At 52.3% G+C, this 10,349-nt stretch overlaps 1 protein-coding gene across 1 annotated transcript in view; it reads left to right on the top strand.

Moving 5' to 3' along the window:
* Nucleotides 1–3,050: 3,050 nt before the first annotated feature.
* The window catches only part of LOC142486323 (cullin-9-like), a gene marked incomplete at its 3' end in the record, with an annotated part of 73,582 nt that continues 66,283 nt past the window's right edge, over nt 3,051–10,349 (top strand). The window contains exon 1 of the mRNA XM_075584938.1: nt 3,051–3,183. The remainder of the gene's footprint in view (nt 3,184–10,349) is intronic.

Raw genomic sequence — 10,349 nt, 5'->3', positions numbered from 1 at the left:
GACCGCGGACGCGTCAGGGAGTGAGAGGAGCCCTGCAGGCAGTCCCTGGATTACAGAGATCGCGGACGCGTCAGGGAGTGAGAGGAGCCCTGCAGGCAGTCCCTGGATTACAGAGACCGCGGACGCGTCAGGCGGAGCGAGAGGAGCCCTGCAGGCAGTCCCTGGATTACAGAGACCGCGGACGCGTCAGGCGGAGTGAGAGGAGCCCTGCAGGCAGTCCCTGGATTACAGAGACCGCGGACGCGTCAGGCGGAGTGAGAGGAGCCCTGCAGGCAGTCCCTGGATTACAGAGACCGCGGACGCGTCAGGCGGAGTGAGAGGAGCCCTGCAGGCAGTCCCTGGATTACAGAGACCGCGGACGCGTCAGGGAGTGAGAGGAGCCCTGCAGGCAGGCCTTGGATTACAGAGACCGCGGACGCGTCAGGGAGTGAGAGGAGCCCTGCAGGCAGTCCCTGGGTTACAGAGACCGCGGAGGCGTCAGGGAGTGAGAGGAGCCCTGCAGGCAGTCCCTGGATTACAGAGATCGCGGACGCGTCAGGGAGTGAGAGGAGCCCTGCAGGCAGTCCCTGGATTACAGAGACCGCGGACGCGTCAGGGAGTGAGAGGAGCCCTGCAGGCAGTCCCTGGATTACAGAGACTGCGGACGCGTCAGGCGGAGTGAGAGGAGCCCTGCAGGCAATCCCTGGATTACAGAGACTGCGGACGCGTCAGGCGGAGTGAGAGGAGCCCTGCAGGCAGTCCCTGGATTACAGAGACCGCGGACGCGTCAGGCGGAGTGAGAGGAGCCCTGCAGGCAGTCAATGGATTACAGAGACCGCGGACGCGTCAGGCGGAGTGAGAGGAGCCCTGCAGGCAGTCCCTGGATTACAGAGACCGCGGACGCGTCAGGCGGAGTGAGAGGAGCCCTGCAGGCAGTCAATGGATTACAGAGACCGCGGACGCGTCAGGCGGAGTGAGAGGAGCCCTGCAGGCAGTCCCTGGATTACAGAGACCGCGGACGCATCAGGCGGAGTGAGAGGAACCCTGCAGGCAGTCCCTGGATTACAGAGACCGCGGACGCGTCAGGCGGAGTGAGAGGAGCCCTGCAGGCAGTCCCTGGATTACAGAGACCGCGGACGCGTCAGGCGGAATGAGAGGAGTCCTGCAGGCAGTCGCTGGATTACAGAGACTGCGGACGCGTCAGGCGGAGCGAGAGGAGCCCTGCAGGCAGTCCCTGGATTACAGAGACCGCGGACGCGTCAGGGAGTGAGAAGAGCCCTGCAGGCAGTCCATGGATTACAGAGACCTCGGACGCGTCAGGCGGAGTGAGAGGAGCCCTGCAGGCAGTCCCTGGATTACAGAGACCGCGGACGCGTCAGGCGGAGTGAGAGGAGCCCTGCAGGCAGGCCCTGGATTACAGAGACCGCGGACGCGTCAGGCGGAGTGAGAGGAGCCCTGCAGGCAGTCCCTGGATTACAGAGACCGCGGACGCGTCAGGCGGAGTGAGAGGAGCCCTGCAGGCAGTCCCTGGATTACAGAGACCGCGGACGCTTCAGGCGGAGTGAGAGGAGCCCTCCAGGCAGTCCCTGGATTACAGAGACCGCGGACGCGTCAGGCGGAGTGAGAGGAGCCCTGCAGGCAGTCCCTGGATTACAGAGACCGCGGACGCGTCAGGCGGAGTGAGAGGAGCCCTGCAGGCAGTCCCTGGATTACAGAGACCGCGGACGCTTCAGGCGGAGTGAGAGGAGCCCTCCAGGCAGTCCCTGGATTACAGAGACCGCGGACGCGTCAGGCGGAGTGAGAGGAGCCCTGCAGGCAGTCCCTGGATTACAGAGACCGCGGACGCGTCAGGCGGAGTGAGAGGAGCCCTGCAGGCAGTCCCTGGATTACAGAGACCGCGGACGCGTCAGGCGGAGTGAGAGGAGCCCTGCAGGCAGTCCCTGGATTACAGAGACCGCGGACGCGTCAGGGAGTGAGAGGAGCCCTGCAGGCAGTCCCTGGATTACAGAGACCGCGGACGCTTCAGGCGGAGCGAGAGGAGACCTGCAGGCAGTCCCTGGATTACAGAGACCGCGGACGCGTCAGGCGGAGTGAGATGAGCCCTGCAGGCAGTCCCTGGATTACAGAGACCGCGGACGCGTCAGGGTGTGAGGAGCCCTGCAGGCAGTCCCTGGATTACAGAGACCGCGGACGCGTCAGGCGGAGTGAGAGGAGCCCTGCAGGCAGTCCCTGGATTACAGAGACCGCGGACGCGTCAGGCGGAGTGAGAGCAGCCCTGCAGGCAGTCCCTGGATTACAGAGACCGCGGACGCGTCAGGCGGAGTGAGAGGAGCCCTGCAGGCAGTCCCTGGATTACAGAGACCGCGGACGCGTCAGGGAGTGAGAGGAGCCCTGCAGGCAGTCCCTGGATTACAGAGTCCGCGGACGCGTCAGGGAGTGAGAGGAGCCCTGCAGGCAGTCCCTGGATTACAGAGACCGCGGACGCGTCAGGCGGAGTGAGAGGAGCCCTGCAGGCAGTCCCTGGATTACAGAGTCCGCGGACGCGTCAGGGAGTGAGAGGAGCCCTGCAGGCAGTCCCTGGATTACAGAGACCGCGGACGCGTCAGGTGGAGTGAGAGGAGCCCTGCAGGCAGTCCCTGGATTACAGAGACCGCGGACGCGTCAGGCGGAGTGAGAGGAGCCCTGCAGGCAGTCCCTGGATTACAGAGACCGCGGACGCGCTTTATTCCGTGACTTGTTGATATACTGCACCATGAGGTGAGCGCATCTCTCTTGTTTTTATCTTTATTAGTAATAGTAGTAACATGATGATGATGATCAGTAGTATTAGTATTACTAATAGTAGTAACATAATTGAGGAGATGGGGTGACTTCATATCGGTTTCTATGGTTACAACCTCTCACAGCATCTATCTGCGCTTGCGCAGCAGGCGCCGCCCGTAGCTTCTGTGCGCATGCGCAGTGTTACCCAATCAGCGCGCGCACAGCACAGGCGCAAAGTCACAGTTCCCGTCTCACACCGCGCATGCGCAAGGTCACAGCGCACGTCTCACGCCACTCATGCTCTAAGATCACAAGCTCCCGTCTGGCACTACGCATGCGCACTTCAAACAAGGAGCCAGGCGCGCGCCCGAGTGTTTCCCTCGTGCTGACAGCTGAGCGCGTGCGCAGTGGAACCCGGAAGTGGAGGGAGCAGTGAGACAGGTACCGGAGGGGGAGAGGGACTGAGGAGGGGGAGAGGGATTGAGGTGAGAGAGGGATTGAGGTGAGAGAGGGATTTAGGAGGGTAAATTGGCAGGGAATGAGGGGGGTAGTGAGACAAGTACCAGATACGGGGGCAGGGACTGAGGAGGAAGGAGCAGCGACTGAGGGGTGAGAGGGGCAGTGAGAAAGGTACTGGGGCAGGGACTGAGGGGGGAGTGGGAGGGGGGCAGGGACTGAGGGGGGAGTGGGAGGGGGGCAGGGACTGAGGGGAGAGTGGGAGGGGGGCAGGGAATGAGGGGTGAGAGGGGCAGTGAGAAAGGTACTGGGGCAGGGACTGAGGGGGGAGTGGGAGGGGGGCAGGGAATGAGGGGTGAGAGGGGCAGTGAGAAAGGTACTGGGGCAGGGACTGAGGGGGGAGTGGGAGGGGGGCAGGGAGTGGGAGGGGGGCAGGGAATGAGGGGTGAGAGGGGCAGTGAGAAAGGTACTGGGGCAGGGACTGAGAGGGGGGTGGGAGGGGGGCAGTGAGACAGGTACCGGATACCGGGGCAGGAACTGAGGGGGGCAGTGAGACAGGAACTGAGGGGGGCAGTGAGACAGGAACTGAGGGGGGCAGTGAGACAGAGACTGAGGGGGGCATGGTCTGAGGGGGGGGCATGGTCTGAGGGGGGGGCATGGTCTGAGGGGGGGCAGTGAGACGGACTGAGGGGGGCATGGACTGAGGGGGGCATGGACTGAGGGGATGGCAGTGAGACAGGGACTGAGGGGGGCAGTGAGACAGGGACTGAGGGGGACAGGGGGGGGCAGTGAGACAGGGACTGAGGGGGGCATGGACTGAGGGGGGCAGTGAGACAGGGACTGAGGGGGGCATGGACCGAGGGGGGCAGTGAGACAGGGACTGAGGGGGGCATGGACTGAGGGGGGGCAGTGAGACAGAGACTGAGGGGGGCATGGACTGAGGGGGGCATGGACTGAGGGGGGGGCAGTGAGACAGGGACTGAGGGGGGCATGGACTGAGGGGGGGCAGTGAGACAGGGACTGAGGGGGGCATGGACTGAGGGGGGGCAGTGAGACAGGGACTGAGGGGGACGGGAGGGGGGCAATGAGACAGGGACTGAGGGGGGCATGGACTGAGGGGGGGCAGTGAGACAGGGACTGAGGGGGGCATGGACTGAGGGGGGGCAGTGAGACAGGGACTGAGGGACGGGGGGGGCAGTGAGACAGGGACTAAGGGGGGCAGTGAGACAGGGACTGAGGGGGGCATGGACCGAGGGGGGCAGTGAGACAGGGACTGAGGGGGGCATGGACTGAGGGGGGGCAGTGAGACAGGGACTGAGGGGGGCATGGACTGAGGGGGGCATGGACTGAGGGGGGCATGGACTGAGGGGGGGGCAGTGAGACAGGGACTGAGGGGGGGCAGTGAGACAGGGACTGAGGGGGGCATGGACTGAGGGGGGGGCAGTGAGACAGGGACTGAGGGGGACTGAGGGGGGCAGTGAGACAGGGACTGAGGGGGCATGGACTGAGGGGGGCAGTGAGACAGGGACTGAGGGGGGGCATGGACCGAGGGGGGCAGTGAGACAGGGACTGAGGGGGGCATGGACCGAGGGGGGCAGTGAGACAGGGACTGAGGGGGGCATGGACTGAGGGGGGGCAGTGAGACAGGGACTGAGGGGGGCATGGACTGAGGGGGGGGGGCAGTGAGACAGGGACTGAGGGGGGCATGGACTGAGGGGGGGCAGTGAGACAGGGACTGAGGGGGGCATGGACTGAGGGGGGGGCAGTGAGACAGGGACTGAGGGGTGAGTGGGAGGGGGCAGGGAATGAGGGGGGAGGGGGCAGTGAGACAGATACCGGGGCAGGGACGGAGGAGAGAGATTTATTTATTTATTTATAAAATGTTTTACCAGGAACTAATACACTGAGAGTTACTTCTCGTTTTCAAGTATGTCCTGGGCACAGAGTTAAGACAAATAATACATGGTTACAAATACAGTTACATAAATGAACAGGGTATACATTATATACAAGACATTGCGGCACAGTTAGAGATAATATATATTATGGGCGTATGTAACAGTTACAGACCAGATTAAAGTGTGAGACAGCCTTAGATTTGAAAGAACTTAAACTGGTGGTGGATGTAAGAGTCTCCGGTAGGTTGTTCCAGTTTTCGGGTGCACGGTTAGAGGAGGAGCGGCCGGATACTTTGTTGAGCCTTGGGACCATGAACAGTCTTTTGGAGTCTGATCTCAGATGATAGGTGCTGCAAGTGGTAGGGGTGAGGAGCTTGTTCAGATAGGCGGGTAGCTTGCCCAGAAAGTATTTGAAGGCGAGACAGGAAAGGTGAACTTTGCGCCTTGACTCTAGTGATGACCAATCTAGTTCTTTGAGCATTTCGCAGTGAACAAACTGCTTAACAAACTCCAGAGCTCTGGAATAGGGAAACATGCTTTAAACTGGTTTCAGTCCTACCTATCAGGAAGATCCCAACATGTGTCCATCTCAGGCTCTAACTCCAACCCCCTGGATATCACCTGTGGTGTCCCGCAAGGCTCTGTTCTGGGGCCCCAACTCAATAAGGTGTTCACATCAGAGCTTTAGTACAGATAACGTTTCAGGGCTAACGTGTCCCTTCCTCGTGTCTTTATTAACAGTGGTGTGCCATTTATTTCTATGATTGCTCTTATAAATAACGCAAAGGGGAGAAGGGCTTCAGACATAAAAGTAACATTTAGGAATAGGAGTCCCTGCTCCGAAGAGCTTACAATCTAATTTTGTTGGTAGGAAAACGTACAGAGACAGTAGGAGGGCGTTCTGGTAAGTGCATCTGCAAGGGGTCAAGCTTTATGTATGGGGTGTAAATTATCAGCCATGGAGCTACTCATATGCAGGTGGGTCTTAAAGGTGGATAGAGAGAGTGCTAGTTGGATATTGAGGGGAAAGGCATTCCAGAGGTGCGGGGCAGTGAGAGAGAAGGATTTAAGGCGGGAGAGGGCTTTAGATAGAGAAGGGGTAGAGAGTAGACATCCTTGAGCAGAACGCAAGAGCCGGGATATATATGTATAGGAGAAATTAGGGCTTAGATGTAAGGAGGGGCAGAAGAGTGTTAAGCTTTAAAAGTGAGGAGAAGAATGGAGTGTGAGATGCGGGATTTGATCGGAAGCCAGGAGAGGGATTTCATGAGGGGAGATGCTGAGACAGATCTAGGAAAGAGTAGAGTGATTCTGGCAGCAGCGTTTAGGATAGATTGTAGGGGGGACAGGTGAGAGGCAGGAAGGCCGGACAGCAGGAGGTTACAGTAATCAAGACGGGAGAGAATGAGGGCCTGAGTCAGAGTTTTAGCAGTCGAGCAACAGAGGAAAGGGCGTATCTTTGTTATATTGCGGAGGAAAAAGCGTCAGATTTTAAATACGTTTTGAATGTGAGAGAGGAGTCAAGTGTGACCCCTAGGCAGCGTGCTTGGGCTACTGGGTGTATCATGGTACTTCCAACAGTAATGTAGGAGGAAATAGGACCAGGTTTGGGAGGAAGTATGAGGAGCTCTGTTTTTGCAATGTTTTAGTTTAAGTCGGTTGTCCATCCAGGATGATATAGCCGACAGACATTCAGAAACTTTGGTCTGTACAGAAGGTGAAAGGTCAGGGGTAGAAAAGTAAATTTGTGTGTCGTCTGCATAGAGGTGATATTTGAACCCAAGAGAAGTGATTAGGTCACCTAGAGAGAATGTGTACAGGAAAAGAGAAGAGGTCCCAGGACAGAGCCCTGTGGTACCCCCACAGTGAGATCGATAGAGGAGGTGGTGTTAGCAGAAGAGACGCTTAAAGTACGATGGGAGAGGTAAGAGGAGATCCAGGATAGAGCTTTGTTACGAATGCTAAGAGAATGTGAAGGAGAAGAGGGTGGTCCACGGTGTCAAATGCTGCAGAGAGGTTGAGCAATATGAGAAGTGTAATGACCCTTTCCTTTGTTGCTGGTGAAATCTCCTTTCCTCCAATCTTAAGCGTTGACCCTGAGTCCTTTGTACTGCCTTTGGGATGAATAGTTCTTTTGAAAGCTCCTTGTAGTGTCCCCGAATATATTTGTATATAGTTATCATATCCCCTCAGACGCCTCTTTTCTAATGTAAATAAATTTAATTTAGTTAGCCTCTCCTCATAAGTTAGAATGTCCATCCCCTTTATTAATTTGGTGGCTCTTCTCTGCACTCTCTCTAGTTCCATAATGTCTTTTCTAAGGAGTGATGCCCAAAATTGTACTCCATACTCAAGGTGTGGTCTTACTAATGCTTTGTAAAGTGGCATAATTATGTTTACTTCCCTTCCATCCATTGCCCGTTTAATGCAAGATAAGATCTTATTTGCCTTTGCAACCCTAAAAAATTCTTTAAGTACCTCAATAACAAAAAAATGAGAAAAGAAAATATAGGACCCTTTCAGTGTGAGATGGGTAGGCAGATTATTGGTGATAAGGAAAAAGCAGAGATATTAAACAAATTCTTTGCCTCTGTGTTTACCAGGGAAGAATCAAGTTCAATAGTAGTGCCGCAGGGGGAAGCTACAACCTCCATATTAATGAACAATTGGTTAACTGACGAAGAAGTTCATAAGCGACTTAAAAAAATAAAAGTAAATAAGGCACCTGGCCCCGATGGCATACATCCAAGAGTTCTCGGGGAGTTAAGCTCAGTAATAGCCAAACCATTATATTTAATATTCAAGGACTCCATTTCCACAGGCTCAGTAACACGAGATTGGCGTAAAGCAGATGTGGTGCCTATATTTTAAAAGGGAGCTAGATCACAACCAGGAAATTACAGACCTGTAAGCCTGACTTCAATAGTGAGGAAACTACTTGAAGGTTTAATACTGGATAATATTCAGGAATACCTAATGGAAAACAAAATTATTAGTAATAGTCAGCATGGATTTATGAAGGATAGATCATGCCAAACTAACCTTATTTGTTTCTTTGAGGATGTAAGTAGGAATTTAGACCACGGTAATGCAGTTGATGTGGTCTACTTAGATTTTGCAAAGGCTTTTGATATGGTTTCACACGAGGTTGGTGTACAAAATAAAGAAAATTGGACTCAGTAATAATATATGCATCTGGATTGAAAACTGGTTAAAGGACAGACAACAGAGGTTTGTTATAAATGGAACTTTTTCAGGTTGGGCTAAAGTCGTGAGTGGAGTACCTCAGGGATCGGTACTGGGACCCCCGCTATTTAACTTGTTTATTAATGATCTTGAGGTTGGGATTGAGAGCAAAGTCTCCATCTTTGCTGATGATACTAAATTGTGTAAGGTAATAGAATCAGAGCAGGATGTAATTTCTCTTCAGAAGGAGTTGGAGAGACTGGAAACGTGGGCAGGTAAATGGCAGATGAGGTTTAATACAGATAAATGTAAGGTTATGCATTTGGGATGCAAGAATAAAAAGGTGAATTACAAATTAAATGGGGATAAATTGAGGGAATCCTTGATGGAGAAGGATTTAAGAGTGCTTCTATACAGCAGGGTTAGCAATAGTGCCCAAAGTCATGCCGTAGTTGCAAAGGCAAACACAATCTTATCTTGCATTAAACAGTCAATGGATGGAAGGGAAGTTAACATAATTATGCCCCTTTACAAAGCATTAGGAGTACAATTTTGGGCACCACTCCTTAGAAAATACATTATGTAACTAGAGAGAGTGCAGAGAAGAGCCACCAAATTAATAAAGGGGATGGACATGCTAACTTATGAGGAGAAGCTAGCTAAATTAGATTTATTTACATTAGAAAAGAGGCGTCTAAGAGGGGATATGATAACTATTTACAAATATATTCGTGGACAGTACAAGGAGCTTTCAAAATAACTATTCATCCCAAGGACAGTACAAAGGACTCGGGCCATCCCTTAAGGTTGGAGGAAATTAGATTTCATCAGCAACAAATGAAATGGTTCTTTACAGTAAGGGCAGTTAAAATGTGGAATTCATTACCCATGGAGACTGTGATGGCAGATATAATAGATTTGTTTAAAAAAAGGTTGGACATCTTTTTAGAAAGGTAAAGTATTCAGAGATATACCAAATAAGTAAATATGGGAATGATCAAGGGAGTAATCTGATTGCCAATTCTTGGAGACAGGAAAGACTTTATTTTTCCCCTTATGAGACATCATTGGATGATATGTCACTGGGGTTTTCGTTTGCCTTCCTCTGGATCAATAAGTATAGATATAGGATAAAGTATCACGTGTAAATTTAGCATAGGGTGAACTTGATGGACGTATGTCTTTTTTCAACCTCATCTACTAATAAGTAACTATGTAATATTCTGAGAAGCCTAGGGCTTTGAAGGGTTACTCCAAACTGGGGTCCCTGATAATGTCATGATATTATGTATTTTAATCAATCTGGTGCTTCAGGGGTTAATGGTGTAACAAGTGGGTTTTAAAAATACCATATGTCGGGTTTATGCTTGCCTTCAAAGAGAGTTTAATTGGGGGTACCTATCCTGTAGGGCCCACTTAATGAGCCCGTTGGGGTGTCTGTTGCTGATAGTCTCGAGATAAAGCCAGAGATGGGAATAAAATGTGGCCTTTATGACAACTTTATAAACATGTTTCTGTTAGAACTAGGTTCAAAGGCATTCCCTGGAGGGTTTTGCAAGGTTGAGGGGGCGTGGCTAAGAAAGTATTAAACATTAGAGTGACTTTATTAAAATGGAGAATATCATGTGATGTCATCTCCTCTGCATAATAAGAGTTACAAATCTGTCATCGTGTCACAGAATGGCATGTTCTGACATCACACACCGCATGTTCTGACATCACACTGCATGTTTAACAGGTTCTGGGGAACAGATATTCATTTGTCGCTCAGGTTTAGGAGTTAGATGGTCATGCTTAGTCTTGTCGCGTCCACCACGAGCGTCTGAATGTATTGATGTGACTCGCGTGTGTGTAAATATTTGTTAGGGAAAGTTATGAGGGCGTTCAGATATTGAAGAGAAGTTTAAACATCATTTGTAAAGAGAATTAAACTACAAACCAAGCGCTCAACCTATTGTTAATGTGATGCATACAATATAATAGATAAATTAATTGTAATAAATAATGATAATAGTAATAATATTAGTGCTTGTGACAAATAATATACCCAAACTATGTGAGGATAAC

Source organism: Ascaphus truei, unplaced genomic scaffold (genome assembly GCF_040206685.1).
Source record: "Ascaphus truei isolate aAscTru1 unplaced genomic scaffold, aAscTru1.hap1 HAP1_SCAFFOLD_816, whole genome shotgun sequence".
In the NCBI taxonomy this organism is placed as follows: Eukaryota; Metazoa; Chordata; class Amphibia; order Anura; family Ascaphidae; genus Ascaphus; species Ascaphus truei.
This window is presented reverse-complemented; position numbering and strand designations above follow the sequence as displayed.